Below are 17,631 nucleotides of genomic sequence, written 5' to 3' on the forward strand. Positions count from 1 at the left end.
AGTCCCCTCCCTCAACATCTAAAGCTAAGAAAACAGGGGCCATCAAGGAAACACAGGTGACAGTCACTGGCAGCCTTGAGACTAGGAGACTGGCCCCTCAATTCCAAATTCAGTGACTGGACCACAGACCCCACAGAGCTCCACCTGGAACAACATCTCCCACCAAGCACATCTTTGGTCAATAGCACACAGGCCTCCTCTGAATCCCTTTCTTGGGTTCTGCCTCAGGACATTAGAGTTCACAATATTACAGCTGTGCTCCTAGCTGCCCCTTTGCCGCTGGGGAGTGCAAGATCACTCCTCTATTACCATTTCCCTGGTATTGCATGCTTGAAGAATGAGTTAATGAATGAAGACCATTAATGGGACCCATGAACAGCTCTCCTTAGAGCATCAGGGAAGTTAAAAAAAGTGGGGGAGGGCTTACCTCATCCAGACAGAACTCATTTTCTCTGAGCAGAGAAGAATAAGACCCAGAAAACAAACTCTGGTCCTGAAAAACAGCCCTTGAAATTTAAGTCATAATGCAAAGAACAGAAAATGTAGTGAATTATTTTTGCAGATAAAACCTGTTCAAGTGAAAATGGCATTTTTTTAAAATCCAAAGTTTAAAGTCAAATGAGTGTGTCAGATGGTCTGGATCCTAATAGGCTGCACAGGGAGGGATTTGAGGAAGCAAGTGGGGTCAGGGCTTGCAACAGGCAAGTACTTCCTAGTGGGGAGAGTGACCATAGTAGACAGCAGTCAAGATAATAATGAGAATGGTCTACCTTGCACAGGCCTCATGTGTATCTAGAAGTGAAAAAGATGGAAAGCTGCTATGGTTTAGGTATGGTTTGAGAGTGTCCCCCTAAGGGTTCATGTACTGAAACTTAATCCCATTGCATAGTGTTAAGTTAAGGTAGGGCCTTTGTGAAGTGATTAGGATTAGATAAGGTCATCAAGGTAGAGACCCCATGATTGAGGAGGAGACAAGAAGACACACACACTCACTCTGTCTCTTGCCATATGATGTCCTGAGTCACCCTGGGATTCAGCAAGAAGGACATTACCAGATGCAGACCCTCAACCTTGCACTCCAGAACTATGAGCCAAGATAAGTTTTTTTTCTTCATAAACTTATCTAACCTCAGGGGCATTGTTAGAGTAACAAAAACCAGACTACCACAGAAGCCTCCAAAATTGTCACTTGTTCTGTATAAGCAGAAAAGTTCAAGTTCAAGTAAACAAAAGTCTAATCTGAATGATAAAAACAGAGAGCCACAGCCTCTCAAACATTTTTCAGATCTGAACCAGTTTACAGACCCAGAATGAAGGGGAATTTGGGTTCCTTTGACAAAGAACCCTAGCATACTGACAAAAATGTAGTCAATCTTTCTCTCAGTCCTCCCCAAGTAGACTAAGATACAGCCTCTTCCCAGAGTGACTGTACATTGGGGAAAAGGGACTGGTGAACAAAGGCTTTGAACTGACACCAATTCCAGGAGACACAAAACATCACTGTGGTCCCAGTCAGACGCAGGACTTATGGGGGTCAGATGATCTAAGGAGTTTTAGCTCAGGTTCATCTCACAGTAAGCTTTATGGGTCCCTGTGTCCTTCCTATGGTTATTTCTCCAGCTCCAGAATGCATAATGAGAATAGACATATTCAGCAACTGGCAGCATTCCTATATTAAAGAAGCAGGGAGTTGTTTGGTTACTCCATTGAGGGAGAACAGGGTTGTGGAAGGCCTAAGAATGTGGTTCCAAAGGCTCAAATCTTCTCTCCTTCCAGAGTGAACTCAGAACACTTACGTTTGGGATTTACTGAGAGTGTGCTATTTGGCTTAAAAGAAATGGGCTCAGTTCAGCATTTGAACATCAGGATAAATCATCCCAGCCATGAAGAGCCAAGACACTATCAAGTTTCAATTGCTAGCTGAAACTCCTGATAGCTGCTAGAAAAATAGTGCACAATTATAGCCTAGAAATACAAATTACCAAGGCCACGGGACTCTCAGAATGTAATAAATGAAGTGTGGGTTACCGCATGTGTGGTCAAGATCCCAGCCCCCAGTGTGTGTCACAAATGCCTGGTGACCCACAGGACCTGGAGAGAAAGGAAGAAAAAGACTCTCCAAAAATCCCACACTGGCTGCACTGTGGATAAGAGACAAAAGGGATAGAAGTTTTAGGGTTTAATGCAAGAAACACTCCCTACATTCTTCTGAATTTTATGGTCCTCTAATGTTTATGCCCCATAGGTTCTTTGTAATCAGGAGATCATTATAAGTAGACAGGAGAGTGCCTCTGCATATAGTTATACAATGACAGAATGTGGTTTCCTCCTCTGGAACGTTCCTTACGTCCAGGGTAGACTTGGGCACAGTGGAATGATGCTAAGGCAGTAACCAAGGCCTTCCCAGGATGAGGACAAGCACAGCTAATGCCATGTGTCTCCCCACATCTGAAATATCCAGAATCTCCTCAAGCACAGTGACCTTGGGCAGGGCTGGTCTTCAGCAAAATGGAGGACAAGGGAGTTACATGCCAGGCATTGCTGAACGGACCGCTCAGGGGCCTGACTCAAGGACAGAAAGACCATTTGGAAGGCTCTCCCAAAGAAGCTATAGAACGGATGTAGAGCTCACATGCATGGGGACCAGAGTGTCTTTCTACACTCACTAGGTACCTCTTAAGGGGTCAGCATGACACATGCGCCTTAAGTCCTCCAGTCAAGGAAAAAGACAGGAACCAGAGGGTAGGACAGCACTGTCACCACCAGCACAAGGAAGCCCTGCACACGAGGAGCCCTTCTCTTGGAAACAAGTCCAGAGACAGGGAGCAAGCATGAGGCAGCCACAGAAGGCTCCTAGAGGAAAGGACAACCCAGGTGCCTCATAAGGACCAGGAGAAACTATTTTCCAGGTTGTTCATGTGCAACAGAAGCAGGTCCCTCCCTCTGCTAGCCCTCCAAGCTGTCTGATGCCTTTTGTGTGACTTCTTTTCTGCCTGATTCTTGTCCTAAATATTCATATCCACCCAGTTCCACTTGAGGAATTCTGGGTTGTGATACCAATTCCCTGGGGAACAATCTGAGCCCTTCTTCTCCCTCTCCAACAGCCTCCAAGCAGAATCTAAAGACAAGCATGGGGAACAGGGAAATAAAAGGAGAGGTCCCCAAAATGAAATTTCCTGGTATCCCTGGCCCTTTAGAATGTCTCTGGAAACAAGTCTCTGTTGTAGCAGTTATGGACCAGTCTCTCCCCTGTACGCTGAGCTCGGACTCCTGCTCCAGAGAACAAAGTAGGTAAAGAACCACCAGCCTGCCCCTCTCCCCACCTCCTGAGGCCATCACCTCCAACTCCGAACCTCATCCGGAACTCAGAGTCCCATTAAACAGGAACAAAATGAAAAGTAAAATATCAGAGACACAGAAAGAGTGGGCCACAGAGCTGAGAAAAAAGCTGCATATGAAAGGATTAAAAAATACATTAGAAAGAACTCAAAGGATTTAGAAGTCATTTCAAGTGCACCAGAAGAAAATCCCTCCAGCACTGGGAGAACAGGTCCAGCTTCAAACCTGGGCGCTAAAGAGGTTCCATCCTCTTCTGATGTCTAATAAGGTTTTGCCTTGAGGTTTTTCATTCTCTTATCACTCTACTACTTTCTAGGATGATGCTTCTCAGAGAGGAGGTGGGGGCCACGTGCATCAAAATCACCTGAGACTGGTTAAAATGGAGCTTCCTGGGTCCCCAGTAATTCTGAGGCAATCTGAAGTCTGAGAAGCACAGAAATAGGTCCTTTATCATTCCTAAGTGGTTGCAATACCCAGGCTAAATCACTCATTTAAATGGCTGCTAAAAATCTGAAGGAGACATGAGCGGCTAAATTGATTCTTTTAGAAAATTGTTAGATTCTAAAAGTAATGATAGTGGAGTCACATTGTGACCGGTTTTAAGTGATGTAAAATTTACACAAGGAATCCAAGAAGAACTTTTTCAAAGCACAAATGTGACCACGTCACTTTCTTGAGTAAGACACATCAATGTCCTCCCATTTTTTTTTTTTTTTGGTATTGGGGATTGAACTCACAGCCACATCCCCAGCCCTTTTTTAATATTTTATTTAGAGACAGGGTCTTGCTTAAGGTCTCAGTAAGTTAATGAGTCTGGTTTTGAATTCACAATCCTCCCTGCCTCAGCCTCCTGAGCTGCTGGTATTATAGGCAAGTGCTACCACGACCTGTCCCAGTTCCCTTTTGATAAAGGTCCAGACCTATGGTACCAATCGAAACTGACCCTCCAGCAGCTGAACAATCCATACTTACCTTCCCAGTCTCAGGCAGAAATGGAATGCTCCCTGCCCCAGGCACTCTGGTCTTCTCTTCCTGCAAAAGCCAGGGTCCACCCTTCCCCTGGCCTTCACCTGCCATTCCTCTATATGGCCATCCCTTTGTACCCAGTAAAACACTTTTGCTCTCTTCCCAGACATCCCTACTACATCAATTCTGCCACTGCAAGGCCTCTTAGCATCAGTACATTTCCTCCGCTGCCCTTAGCCAAGTTGAAATGATATCTTCAATTATGTGATCTTTTGATTAATATGTATTTCCTTCACTGGTGTATAAAGCAGCCCAGGAAACAGCAACAGGTTTATTTTTTCCCTAGGAAGGAGGCTCCCCATGTCTACATATAACCCAGCATACCATGTGGTACAAAGCAGGTGATCAATAAATATTTGTGAACTAGCAAATGAATTAAAATGGATTTCCAAATCAAACACTTGGGGCAAATTCAGATGCAGGGCAGCAATGAAGAATTTAAAGTATACCCTGATCCTTCTTCAAAGTTTCCAATATTTCTCAAATAGCCAAGGGCTAACATGCTGTGGTGGCCTCTTCTCCCCCACATATGGTCCTAAATACCCTCTTTTGCATTTTTCAAATGGTTGGGCCCAAATCTTCCTAATACAATGTCTGGATTTTGAAAGAAGGGGGAAATACAACATTAAAACTGTGTATCCTAGCAGCACATAAAAAAAGATTCATAATGAACCCAATTCATCCAGTGACTACAAAAGTGGAATGATGTCTCCCTGGTTGCATAAAGGAATACACCATTAAGTCATCTCCTATCTTTCAGGTAGTTGGCCATAGCAGGGGTAATGGTTTGCTGCCCTAACTGAGTTCATTTACATGTTCCTAAGGAGGCAAAGGTCGTAACACAAATCATTCCCTATAGTTCAACAAGTATTATTACTCACTCAACTCTGTTCTGGTGCAACAGGTCCAATTAAGGCAAAAGTGAATTTTACAAAGTGATGGGAAGTTGACAGACAGTAGAACATACATTTTTCGGCAGAAAAGAGGATCCAATTTTGAATGGGCAGCAAGCCTCTCTGACACCTAAATTTTCCCGTCTATACAATGGATACAAGGTGAGTTCATATGCCTGAAGTCTTTTAAGCTGTTTTATATTTTGGTGTGAATATAGTTCTCCAGTTATTAACTATAAATCCATATTTCAGTACACAAATCTTTTCATGGGTCTTTAAACATATTTAACATTGGATTCTATTTAAAGTTACACACCATCTCTGACACACTAAAAAGAGGCATCATCAAACAACTGACCCTCCAGCAGCTGACCAACCCATGCTTAACACCCTAGTTAGTAAAAGAAAAGAAAGAGACTGGAAATTTTATACACTGAAGACAGTGTGCAATTTGTTCCAATCAATATTTGCATACAGTGCTTAGGTAAGTGACTTCTCGCGAAAGTATTCATGGGAGTGGGGAGTGGAAACCAAACAACAGTACCCTGAGAGCAGGAGTTTGGAGAAGTTTCCATTTGGGACACTGCTCTCTCATACCCATACTTCAATCCACAGTGTTTCAGTGTCTAGATTGAGGTTTATCTTTCTTCAACCAACTTCATAAAAGCCATTATTAAGGGAGTCTTTAATGGATACAAGAGCAACTGCTTAAGGAGCTGGTGAGCCTGGGAGCTGGTTCCTGCCTTTCTGGAGTATCATGAAGTAGAAGAGGCACCCAACACGATCCATCACTCACCAGAAGTAATGAATAGAAATAAAAACTCGTGGCTTCTACTTCAGTGACCATAAAGTGAATTGCCCATCACAGGACACTCTTGAAAGGGAAAGTTGGTGCAATTAATGATGCTGGGACAACAGAGCTATACTGGATCTGCACTAGTAGGACACTCCTCATCCTCCTTTTATTTTCCTGTTTTTATCCTCAGAGTAATTTCTAACCTGGCTGACAGCCTGACAAACTGGCTCAGATTAAAGAAGAAAAATTAATACTTCACAATCTCCCACATGCTAATGAACATTTAAATAGTCTCCTACTTACCCTAAGGTTCCAAGTGTTACTGGAACCACTGAGCCTCCTTTTCACACTATGTAAACCTACAAAACCCAGTTCAATTGAATGAAATTCCTGTCAACTGCTCCTCCACTACTATTCCACTACCAGGATTTCTTACCTGGCTCTTGTCTACACTTGGACAAATGCAAACAGCCCCCAAAAGCCAAAATCAAGAAAAGGGAAAGAGCCCTACTCCACAACCTCCATTCTCTCTCCTGGGAGTAAGATAATAATAGAATAAAATTAGTGAACCCCTGGTTAGTTTGAATTGAACTGGAGATAGACACCTACTTACAAGGGCTTTTATTTGAGGGCCCCAAACTGCCAACATGGTTCATTACATCAATTCTGTTCATTCACAATTGATTGTCATTTATCCTGAACTGTATTTTAGCAGTTTACTTCTCGTGTATTCTTAAAGAAAAGCAAAGTAACAGTCTAGTTGAGATCTCAGGAGGAATGGCCTAGGTCATTTAAAGAAAATGAAAAAATAAATGTATGCCTTTAAATGATTTTAGCAAGACACTTGAATTAAAAACCTGAATAGAAACTATTGAATTAGTAATAATAACATCAATAGGAATGGCAAATCCAGTGCATTTGGAGCACCATTGCAATCATTATTACATTTAATCATCTCAGCAACTCTAAGAGCTAGGGACTTAGATTTACCTTCATTTGAAAGATGCAAAAACTGGGGCTGAGAAAGATAATTACCTTAACCCAAGTCACCCAACTGGTATATGCAAAAATAGACTTCAACAAGTCTGTATTTACTTAGCTTTAAACTTCCAAAACTCCTTCTTTTCCTTTTTCCCCAATCCAGTCACCAATTGGTTTATTTGCTTCATGAATACAAACATCAGGAATGCAGTGCAGGCCCTCCCACTGTCCCTTCTGCTCAAGGCTCTGGCTGGCATCCAGCTGTGGGGTCTCCAAAAAGAAAGTGGGGGTGGGGCAACCTGTCTTCATGTTGCATTTACATAGGGAGCACCCTGCTTTATTTATTTATTCATCTGACCAAGATCTTGTGTTTATTTGGGTAGGCCTTGAAGGCGGAAACTTATAACTCCCATCTTTCCTTGGTTCCTCCCTCCTGCTGGGCTATCTAATCTATCCTCCAGGTTGCCTTGGGACTTAAGAGTTCTGCCTGAAATCTAATTGCATCTTTTCTTTGCCTCCTCAATCCAAACACCCAGAACTGACACAAGGCCTATTCCACCACACTGATTACCGCATTCCCTAGACACATCATGTGCTTTTTTTTAATACTCAGCTTTCTAGCTCTTTCTCAAAAGATCATTCATGAATTTCATCCTCTGTGATCTGCAAACAGTCTAAATACACCTTTGGTAGACTTAGTTATTAATAACTATGTCTTAACAGGTGTCCTCTGATTCAGCCCTCTCTACCCAGGCTCCAAACATGGAGAGCCTGACGACACTGCATGACTGACAGAATGAATAGACCAACGAATGGATGGATGGATGGATGGATGAAGTATAATGATGAGTGCTGTAAGCCCAGCAAAAGTTCAACTTGAAAATATTTATGAATATTTATGTTCATTTTAAGTGTAAGCTCCCCACTTTTCATTTCTTTCTTTACTTATTCATTCATTAATTTTGGTGTTGGGGATTGAACCAGGGCCTTGTGCGGACTACACACACACTCTACCACTGAGTTACATCTCCAGTCCCCTGACGTTTCTTTTCAAAATAAACTACAAATAATAAATAAACGGGGCTTTACTGTGCTCTTCTCACAATCCAGATGAATGTTACTCGAAAGTCCTCAACTGGAAAACAGATATGATTAACGAAGTAGTTCTAATGAGTCGAAGTCACTTGCTGGCAGTGAAATGGGCCTAGAAACGATGGAAACATATTCATTCCTTGATAAAAGTTTTGACCGAATGTGATTTGTGCTGACCTACTATGAAAGTAACGAGCACTAGAGAAAATAAGATTTAGCAGCTGATGGATTTGTTTCTTTGCTTCTAAAACCTTTCATGATTAGGACATCTGTGGGGGGGGCGATGGGTGTGTTTTGTATGTGTATGGGTGTGTTTTGTATGTGTGTGTATGTGTGTGTTTCACACACATACATCACAGCACACATATTGTTTAGTATACGAAAGAATGAGTACAATTTCCCCCAAACCAAAATTTTTAAGTAATGGTAACTTCCACAGAGTGGCCCACAGTTGCAACAATTAGGGTACCAGTCCACTATAAAAATCTAGGGCATGGTGGGGCAGGAGTCAAGTAAAAACCAGCCTTACTGAGTGTTATTGGAATTCACTCTTCATTCGGCCAAAAATGTACAATCTGACCAAAACCCTTACACTGGCTCTTCTACCCAAACCACATACCTTCTGAAGGCCAAGGGCAAAGCCAGCTGTGGTTATGCATTTGGGTTAAAGAGCCCCAAAACAGAAAAAAAAAATTATTTTGAAATGCATTACACTTCAAAATTAAGGGTAATTGTGTGTAGCAGCCTGGAAAATATAGCTCATCCAGTACTACTCGGCCACTGAACACAGAGCACAAAACACTGGTGCTCTAAATGCAATTTCAAACTGAAAATAAAAAGGTACAAAGGGCGGAAGGAAGGCCGGGGCGGGGGGGGGGGGGGAGTGTGCTACAGAGCTGCGACTTTTAACAGGGCTGCTGCCTGGGGAAGACGTGGCCAATACACAACTCAGCAATGGTTCTAAATTATTTAAGCCACTAGATGCTGCTCTGGACCACTACAGCAGTGAAACCAAGAAGGTAAATAAAAGATTGACACATAATGATCTAAGAAAATAAACGTGGTAAGATTAGGACAGAACTCTAAAGGACAAAGTGGAAAAGGACTTTGCTTGGAGCAGTACCTTTAGGGCTTCTGCCTGACCTGCTTGCTACCAGGCCCTGGTCACACTCCTGCAGTATCACTATTCAACTAGCCAAGCAAAGCAGGAGGCCCTTCACTCAGTTAACTCATTCCCACAGGGATACTTCCTTGCATGCAATACCAGCCACTGAAGGAGTCAAGCTGAGTTTGTGATCCACCTTCCTCCATTCATTTGCCTTATTCCCATTATGTAAAGGTTGAAATCAGTGCAGTCCTCAGTAGTCAGAATTCAAACTCTTGTAGGAAACTGAGACATAAACTCACTAGTTAGAGTTTTCTTCTGCTATAGGGGACCAGGAAGAAACAGATAAAAATGAGACTTACAAACCATTCAGTGTAGGAGGACAACTGTGACATAGGAATGAAAGAAGTTAGGTAGAAAACCTGGAAAGAAAATAAATGAACCTAAAGGGGAAGCCCCCATCTACGAATACACCTAGGTTTCAAAGAAAACTGGGGCACTTACAACTGCTGTTGAAAGACTAGGTAATCTAATAACACACAATTGGTTCAACTTCTGCAAGAAAACAAAGACACGAGGTTTTCAATTGCCCCAAGAGGACAATCTGCAAAGTGTACGGGGTATTTTTGATTGTCGCATCTGAGTAGTGCTACTGTTACCTAGTGAGCAGAGACTAGGGAAACTTGTAAACATCCTACAGTGCACAGGACAGCCTTACAATAAAGAATTATCCAGCCTGAAATGCCAACAGCACCTGAGGCAGAAACCACCTGAAATAAATGGTCAATAAAATGGGCAACAGCCTTCAAGTAGAAAAAGAACAACACCAGTAAACTTAGCATCACCCTCGGGAGAAACCACCCTGGTTAACAGACTCCAGCCTCTGGTTCCCTTGGTCCTATTAATCTATGAGCATGAAAAGTAGCAAAGTCATGACAAGGTGGAGAACACTCTGTGAAGTGCGTTCCCCTTCCAGCTGGTTCCCTCCCAACTGGTTCCAGGCTTTTGCCTCCACTATGACTCAGCCACACGAAAAAAAAGCGTTGGCTAAAGAGTATGTATCTGTGCTCCTTAGCAAATATTTCTCTCATTTTTGATTAACAAATTGCACTCTGGCTCACAAGTTTCAATATAATAAGCTTGGGTGATGGACATAATGTCCCCAAGAGAAGGATCCATTAACTCAAGGCCAAGTTCAAGTTGAGAATGAGACATTTAAGGCAGGATCAACTCTGAAAAACTCAAGTTCAGTGGTAGCAGAGATATATCCCTGGGTGCCATGGCAACCCAGGGCACCTCCATCTGAACCAAAGGCATTTCTTTTCTTTTTTTTTTCCATGATGCTGGGGATTGATCCCAGGTCTTCATGTATGCTAAGCACATGCTTTATCACAAGCTACAGCCCCAATGGAACTAAGGCCATTCGTATTTCTTAAACAGCATCTATGTTACAACTTAACAATTTAGGACATTTCTAACAACATATAAGATGGAAGAGCCTCCCTGGATGCCACTGCAGCCTGGCTTGACAGGCAGGTCCTGGCTTCAGAGGCTGGCAAGTCCAGGAAAAGCAATGGGAGAAGGAATTATCTAGTACCAGCAGCATGGTGCAGGGGAAATAGCAATAGAAAGAGTCAGAAAAGTTTAAGACTCAGATTCACCCTCCAAATACCTATGACATTTCATTCCTCCATATCACATCTATAAAACAGGATAATAATACTATGTCGATTATTTTCCATCATTTCCAAAACAGCAGCATCCAGGGAGGAATGGTGTTAGCCCATGGAGGAAGAGTCACATCGAAGCTATGACCCCAACCCCAGTGGGGCAATGCTTAGTAAATGGCTTACCCGATCATCATTCTTTCAAACTACTGCTCCTTATCCAGAAATACAATCTGCCCAACACATAGCAGCCCCAGAGTGGAGCAAGTAGTGCCTTTTCTACTGAGGAAATTTTTGTTCCCTACATTATCTGTCAGAGCTAAAATAACCCAAATGTACCCTCAATTCCTAAAACTAAAGTTCCAATAATAATCCAACTCAGATTCTGGAAACCAGTGTTTGTGGGGGTCCAGAACACTAAGAAGCATCTCCTGCTATTTATACATGTGACTAATTTCTCTACTCAGCATTCTGCCAGGTTGTTGCCGTGGTTAATTCCTTTTGATGAGCTAGCACTCCTTCACCCACACTATTTCTGTATGATACTTAACTGTTCACCTCACTTTAGGACAGTGACAAAATTCTGCTCAATTGGTGCCTGCACTTACTTTGTGAAAGGTTATAAACCAGAGTATTAAGACAGAAGTAGTTAACTGAATCCCAGGTCATGATCTGGCTTTGCAGGTTTCAATTCCAGCTATTATAGATAAGTTGCAATTGTTAATACTCAGACAACTGAAATTATCTAGGGAACTGAGCATAGCAACCAGTGTATGCACGGCTCAAGCACGCTGGTTTTACTGAACCCCAAAGTGCTGTGCTGGCATACTGGAAAGCATTAGGGGAGGCTATGCATATGTCCCAGGGGACTTACCCTGTACGGATGGCATACTCAACCTGTATGGTTGAGTGCTGAACCTCTCAATCACCGACTTTGGATAGTCAGTCTCAAGCCTAGGCCAGCTGAAATCCTTTAGCTAATCATGCGTCACAGCAGTGTGGCTGCCACCAGGAGAGATTACCACTGTCTTTGAAAGTAATTAAAATCACACATATGGGGAATGGTTGGCAAAAAAATTAAAAGGAAAGGTCAAGAAGAGTAAATTTCAAATTTCCAAAGACCTCAAAAGCTCTGAACTAAAATGGGGAGAAAAGCATATGTGCAGAGCATTTCCTAAGTAGAGTGAAAGAGGTGAGAGAAGATGATCCTTCTGCTGCTCCCTATCACTGCAGGGAAAACATGACACTTGGGTTTCCAGTCTCTCCAAGATGACAGCATCTGAGACTAGCACACCATCAAATTCTATTAACAGGAGCATTTTTTAAAGTTAAGTCAATGACTGACGCTTTTATTGCATCTGGTTCAACATTTGGAAATAGCATCTTTTGCAAGGGACTAAACCAACAGTATTTTGTAAAAGGGGGACAAGTTCAGTACTTCTTAAAGTATGGCTCTCTGAACCATTTTCATCAAAATCCCTCATGAAGTGTTTACACAGATTCTAAGAACCTCTAGAATTATCAAAACAGACTTTTAAAAATCACCATTCATCTAGAGCCATACAAACAACATTAATATTCAAAGTCTGTTTTGCAAAATACCCTTTTCCCTTCTGCTCTCTTCTATTTCATGTTTTACACTGCTGGTCTGGACCTACTAAATTGGCATCATGGCCTCCTCCTGGGTTATACCCTTAATCTTAAAAAGCGCCAGTTTTCTTGACTAGGAGGAAGCAGAACAGTAATTGCAAAATTAGCAGCAAACACTTCAGGCTTTGTGATAAGGAAAAGGTTTAGTAATTCCCTACCTTTTTCAAATTCAAAAGGATGTCTTATAAACCAACTCTATCTACTTGGATGGCTGTAGGCATTAGAGAGTGGTTGCAGGCTTCAGTTACAAACCATAATGGTACCCGCTGTCTGAGATCTGGACAGGAAATGTTACCTCCATAGGAATGATCATCTCTAAACCTCCAGCCTTAGGCAAGATAGGAGTAAGTAAAGTGTGTGCTCAGTTGAGTTTCTTGTCAACCCCCAGCCACATCCTCTGGGCAAGGGCTTCAAAGCCCTCCCTTCCTTCACCTCTCCCCACCCATTCACACCAAACACCCAAAGGAGGTAAATTACATGAAAACACTCAAGCACTATCTTTCCTTCAATACTATAATTTCATAAATTTTTATGATGTAGCAGTGCTCCTAGAAGCCCCCATCTGCTATCTTTCTTTCATTTTTTTTCTTATCCTAGGCACTTGTTTCTCTTCTCCCCTGCATCTGTCACCCAGCTTCTTCTGCATCCCCCACCCTCCTCTCCTTTGCCTTCACTTACATTTTCTGGGAGAGTGGAATGGGACTTCACACCATTTACAATGCTCCTCCAAGGGGAGTTTTCTTTGGTTAAAGCAATGCAGACTTTGAAAAGAGTTTCCCCAAGGAGAGGGATAAAATACCAGATCAGGAGTGGAGATGTGTTTTTAATAAAGAAATACTTTTCCAAGAAATCATCCCTCTGCTTCTTTTCTTCAGTCTAAAATTCAAAGGGAGGGGCCTGGGGAGATAGCTCAGTCGGTAGAGTGCTTGCCTTGTAAGCACAAGGCCCTGGGTTCGATCCCCTGCACCCAAAAAAAGAAAAAACAAAAAAGAAATTCGAAGGAAGGAGGCTACCCAAGGCAGAAAGAGATCTGAAAGGACAGTGGCTAAACATGGAGAAGATGCCGAGGAAGTGAAATCCTGGACTTTTTCACTTGCCACTGATGCGGCAGCACTTTCTTTCTCATTCACTCAGTGAACATTTACTGAGCACTTACTATGTACTAGGAATCAATCTAGATATTAAGGTTGTCAACAAGAGAAAGAAAGCAATCAAATAAACAAAAATACGATCTAATGGGTAAAAAAATGCTAAGAAAAATAAATGAGAAACACAAGAGGATCAAGAAGGGCTTGGCTGCTATTTTACATGGAGTAGTCAGTAGCTAGGTAAGCTGACAACTGGGCAGAGACCTGAAGGAAGCAAGGGAGTGAGTCATTTGGACCTGCAGGAGAAATTCTGGGGAAAAAACAAAAACAAAAAAGAGTGTGCACAAAGGCACTGGGGACAGAACTCTGAAAAAGAAAGTAAGGCCCTCAGAATGGCTGCAGTCAACAAGGACATTGTTTGTGTTCTGAGGGACATGGCCATCCATCAGAAGGACCACCCATCCGGTGACTCAGTGCCTGCTCCAGGTTCTGAGTCCCCTTCCCCCCAGTCATGTCTGGGTCTACCTCCCAGTCTGCCCCTTCCTAACACATAACAAGCTTCCTGCTCCCCAGTTCCCTTGCCTCCTGACACCTCTCCCACACCAGTTCCAACACTTTACCAGTACATCTAATTGAACAAAAACAAACCAACAAACAAAACCTGAGTAATAAATGTAGTAGAAAAGAAGGTCACATACACACTTAACCACAGCTCTCAATTGATAGGAAATGTACCACAGTAAAGAGCAGAGGATCAAAAGGTTAGCTGTAAAAGAGAGAAAGAGAGTGAGAGAGAGGGAAGGGGGAGAACAATTAAGTCTGGTGATATGCCTGTAGGGGATTTGACCTCCTAATTTACTAGGCTCCAAGTTCTGTAAACCTTGAAACAACCTTGGGAAGCAGGTATGGAGGTGAGACAATATGAAAACCCATAACCAGAGGAGATCTTAATAATAGATGCTGCCAGCCTTTGTATCTAAAACTGTGAGTGAACAGGTCTCTGTAGATGCTCTCAAATTTTTGGAATTTAAACGCAAGTTATTAATTTTATTTTATGTAAGTTTAAAAAAATTCAAGAATTCTTACATAGTACCACGTACCATACCCCCAAGTCCCTGGCGGCTCCAGATTGGGCGCCTTTGGCTCTAGGAACACAAACTCATCTTAGGTTCTACAAAATCTTACCTATGATCAGTTAGGTCCACATCAGCCCTGGCCAGTAGTGGGAGGCCCAGAGCGCAGGAACTCACAAAACGTGTTCAGTGCGCCTCGGGAGCTGTCCAGAGGCCCTTGGAGCTACCCTACTCCGGGGGACAGGTGGGGGGCGGGGCGGACTAAACCCTGTAGCTTTAAATCAAAGCCCGTCCAGTCGCCAACAACCCCTCCCCAGTTGCCAACTTTAAATGGCCCCCAGATGGGAAAGGCAGTGGAGCCGAGTTCGGGTTGCCCAGCCCTAGCAGTCGGCGACCGACGGACGGACACACACACACACACACACACACACACACACACACACGCCGCCTTGCGCGCGTCCGCGGTATAGCACGGACTTCCCAGTCCCAAGCACACAACACGCACCCCCGGGCCGACTGAGTTCTGTATTTCCTCTTCCTCAAAGCTACTCCTGGAGATCGCGGCTGCCCCTCTTCTCTCTGATTTCAGGGGTCCCGCGCTCTGCTGCCACACTTCTCTGTAGGCGCTCCGGCGCGTCCCCTCTCCCATGCCAAGATCTCCATCAAAACCCCTCGCCGCCTTTCCGGGTCCTCAGTGTGTACCCGGGAGGCAAGTATTTACTAACAGACGTCCCCGGGAATCCCAGCTGCCCGGATCACCTCCTCCCGCCCCTCTGCAAGCCCCCCAACCATCTAGCCCATCACCGCCCGCTCCCAGGAGCGCGCTCGCCAGAGGATTCCCTCCCATCTGCGATGGCCGGAGAAAACCCCAGGGTCCGAGCCGCCAGCCGCCGTCTCGGGCGCAGTTTCTCCGGTCTCCGGCCCCAGGAATCTTGACTCCAGGCTCCCAACCCCACACTTCTCTGTCCCCAACGTCCCCGCGCCAACCGCGAAGCCCTTCTGCTCCCCCCTCTAGCAAACCCTAGTCCAAACGTCTCCGTGTTTCTCGGGGCCCGGGCCCTGCGCTCCATCCTCCCGCGCCGCACCCCCGGAGTCCTCTCCCTCTGCTCCCACTGCCACTCGGACCACCCGCTCTGCCCAGACTTCCCCAACAGCAGAGCGCCCCGACGCGCCGGCAGCCCTCACCCAGCCTAGCGCGGCGGCCACCCCCGCCCGAGCCGTGGCGCCCCCAGGGAGGAAACAAAAGTGTCTCCGCGGCGCCCGGAGTCCTCGGAGCAGGACGCCTCCTCCCCGCCCCAGTCCCAACCCCCTCCCGGGCCGCGCTGAGGTCAGCGAGTCGGGGCTCTGAGCCAGCCCAGGAAACTTTACGAACCTGCCCGGGGTCTCAGGACAGCGGCGGCAGCGGCGAGAGGTCCCAGCTATCAGAACTCTGACGACCCGCGACCATTGAAGGGGAAATCCGCGGCTCTGTCACCCAGCTCTGGGCTGCGGCGGTGTGGGTGGTTCTGCCTCTATCCCGTGCCCATCCTCGCCCGCTCCCGCTCACCCAAACACACGCACTTACACTCTGGGTCGGCCGGCTGCTGCGCCGCCGGCTGCCGCTGCTCTCACTTCCTCTTCCTTCCTCCTGCTGGCCAGAGACACATTTTGCATCTGCAAGGCATCCCAAGAGCAGCCGCGAACTCTCCTCCCGAGCGGACGCTGCGGAGTTACCGCCGCTGCCCGCGGCACCTGCGCCGGGACTCGCGTGGTTGGCGCGTTCTCCTCCCGCCCGCGCCCTGCTGCCTGCCCACCGCACTTTGGTTAGGAGGTGCCCACGACTTTATGAAGTGCCCCTACTTCAAGAAGGAAATGTCAAACACCATGCACGCCTCATATCTGCTATAAATAATGTATGTGCAGAGCATGACTTCTCCGATGAGCTCACACACGGCGTTTTGCAGGCACTAATTAACTCCGTCACCCTCGTAGCGCCACCTCCGGGAGGCCAAAAGCGCGTGGCATCTTTTTATATGCTTTCATTTTTGGCAAGTAGTTTGGGATTTTAAGGGGAAACTTCGGTGGGTTGTTTTGAAGCTACTTTAAGTGGTTGGGATGTTTCATTTGCCTCTCTCTTGCTCTTGGGCAGTGTGGCAAAAATAACCTATGTATTTACCGACTCTAATTTTAAACGACAAGGTTTCTTTCAATGAAGTCAGGGATTCCCTAATTTTAAATAACTTTGCATAAACCAAGACGTCCTACCCCCAATCTGGTATTTAGGAGAAATTATTTAAGTCATGCAAACTGCTTCATTTTCAAAGCAGAAATCAAACATGTTAAATCTCAGCCTTGCTGGCAGGAGGTAGCAGGAGAAACACCTGTCCTCTCCAAATTCAGAAATCTTTGTCATGGCTTCACTGGAAAAGGCAGATAGTTGCTCTGCTTTCCCTTCTAACTGGCAAAGGAGAGCATTTGGGAGGCTGGGAGGCATCAAAATTTAAGGTGGAAAGAAAAGTTCCCCTTTAAGATTCAGCCCCCTTCCAAGGAGGTTAAAAGTTTAACCCTATGTTGACTGTCCATTAACAGCACATAACACTGTGAAGCCTTTGAAATGTGACTAGTCCTGAGATGTTCTGTAGGATAAAATAGGCACAGAATTTAGTTTGAAGACCCGAATGTAAAATAGCTTAATTATTTTATATTCATTGTATCCTCTCAATGAATAATGAAACTATAGGTTAGATATATTGTAAGTCAATTTGGTTACTGTATCAGTTAAGATATAAATACATGTATAATTATACATGTATAATTCAAATTAATTTCTTTTTTATGCATTTTAAAGTGGCTACTAGAAAAAGCCAGGGCACACATATGGCTCTCATCAGTGGCTCACATTATACTCCTAATGAACAGCCCTTATCCAACCCCTTATTACA

General features: G+C 44.5%; 1 protein-coding gene across 5 annotated transcripts in view; it reads right to left on the bottom strand.

The window, feature by feature from the left end:
• Window positions 1-16,561, bottom strand: part of Elmo1 (engulfment and cell motility 1) — a 565,472-nt gene extending 548,911 nt beyond the window's left edge. Inside the window, exon 1 of one of the 5 annotated variants that reach the window (XM_047560130.1) lies at window positions 16,275-16,561. The gene's annotated coding sequence lies outside the window, so the exon portion shown is untranslated. The other 4 variants (XM_047560134.1, XM_047560131.1, XM_047560133.1 and 1 more) reach the window with 4 other exon arrangements.
• Between the last annotated feature and the right edge of the window lie 1,070 nt (window positions 16,562-17,631).

This window comes from Sciurus carolinensis, chromosome 8 (genome assembly GCF_902686445.1).
Source record: "Sciurus carolinensis chromosome 8, mSciCar1.2, whole genome shotgun sequence".
NCBI classification, from domain to species: domain Eukaryota; kingdom Metazoa; phylum Chordata; class Mammalia; order Rodentia; family Sciuridae; genus Sciurus; species Sciurus carolinensis.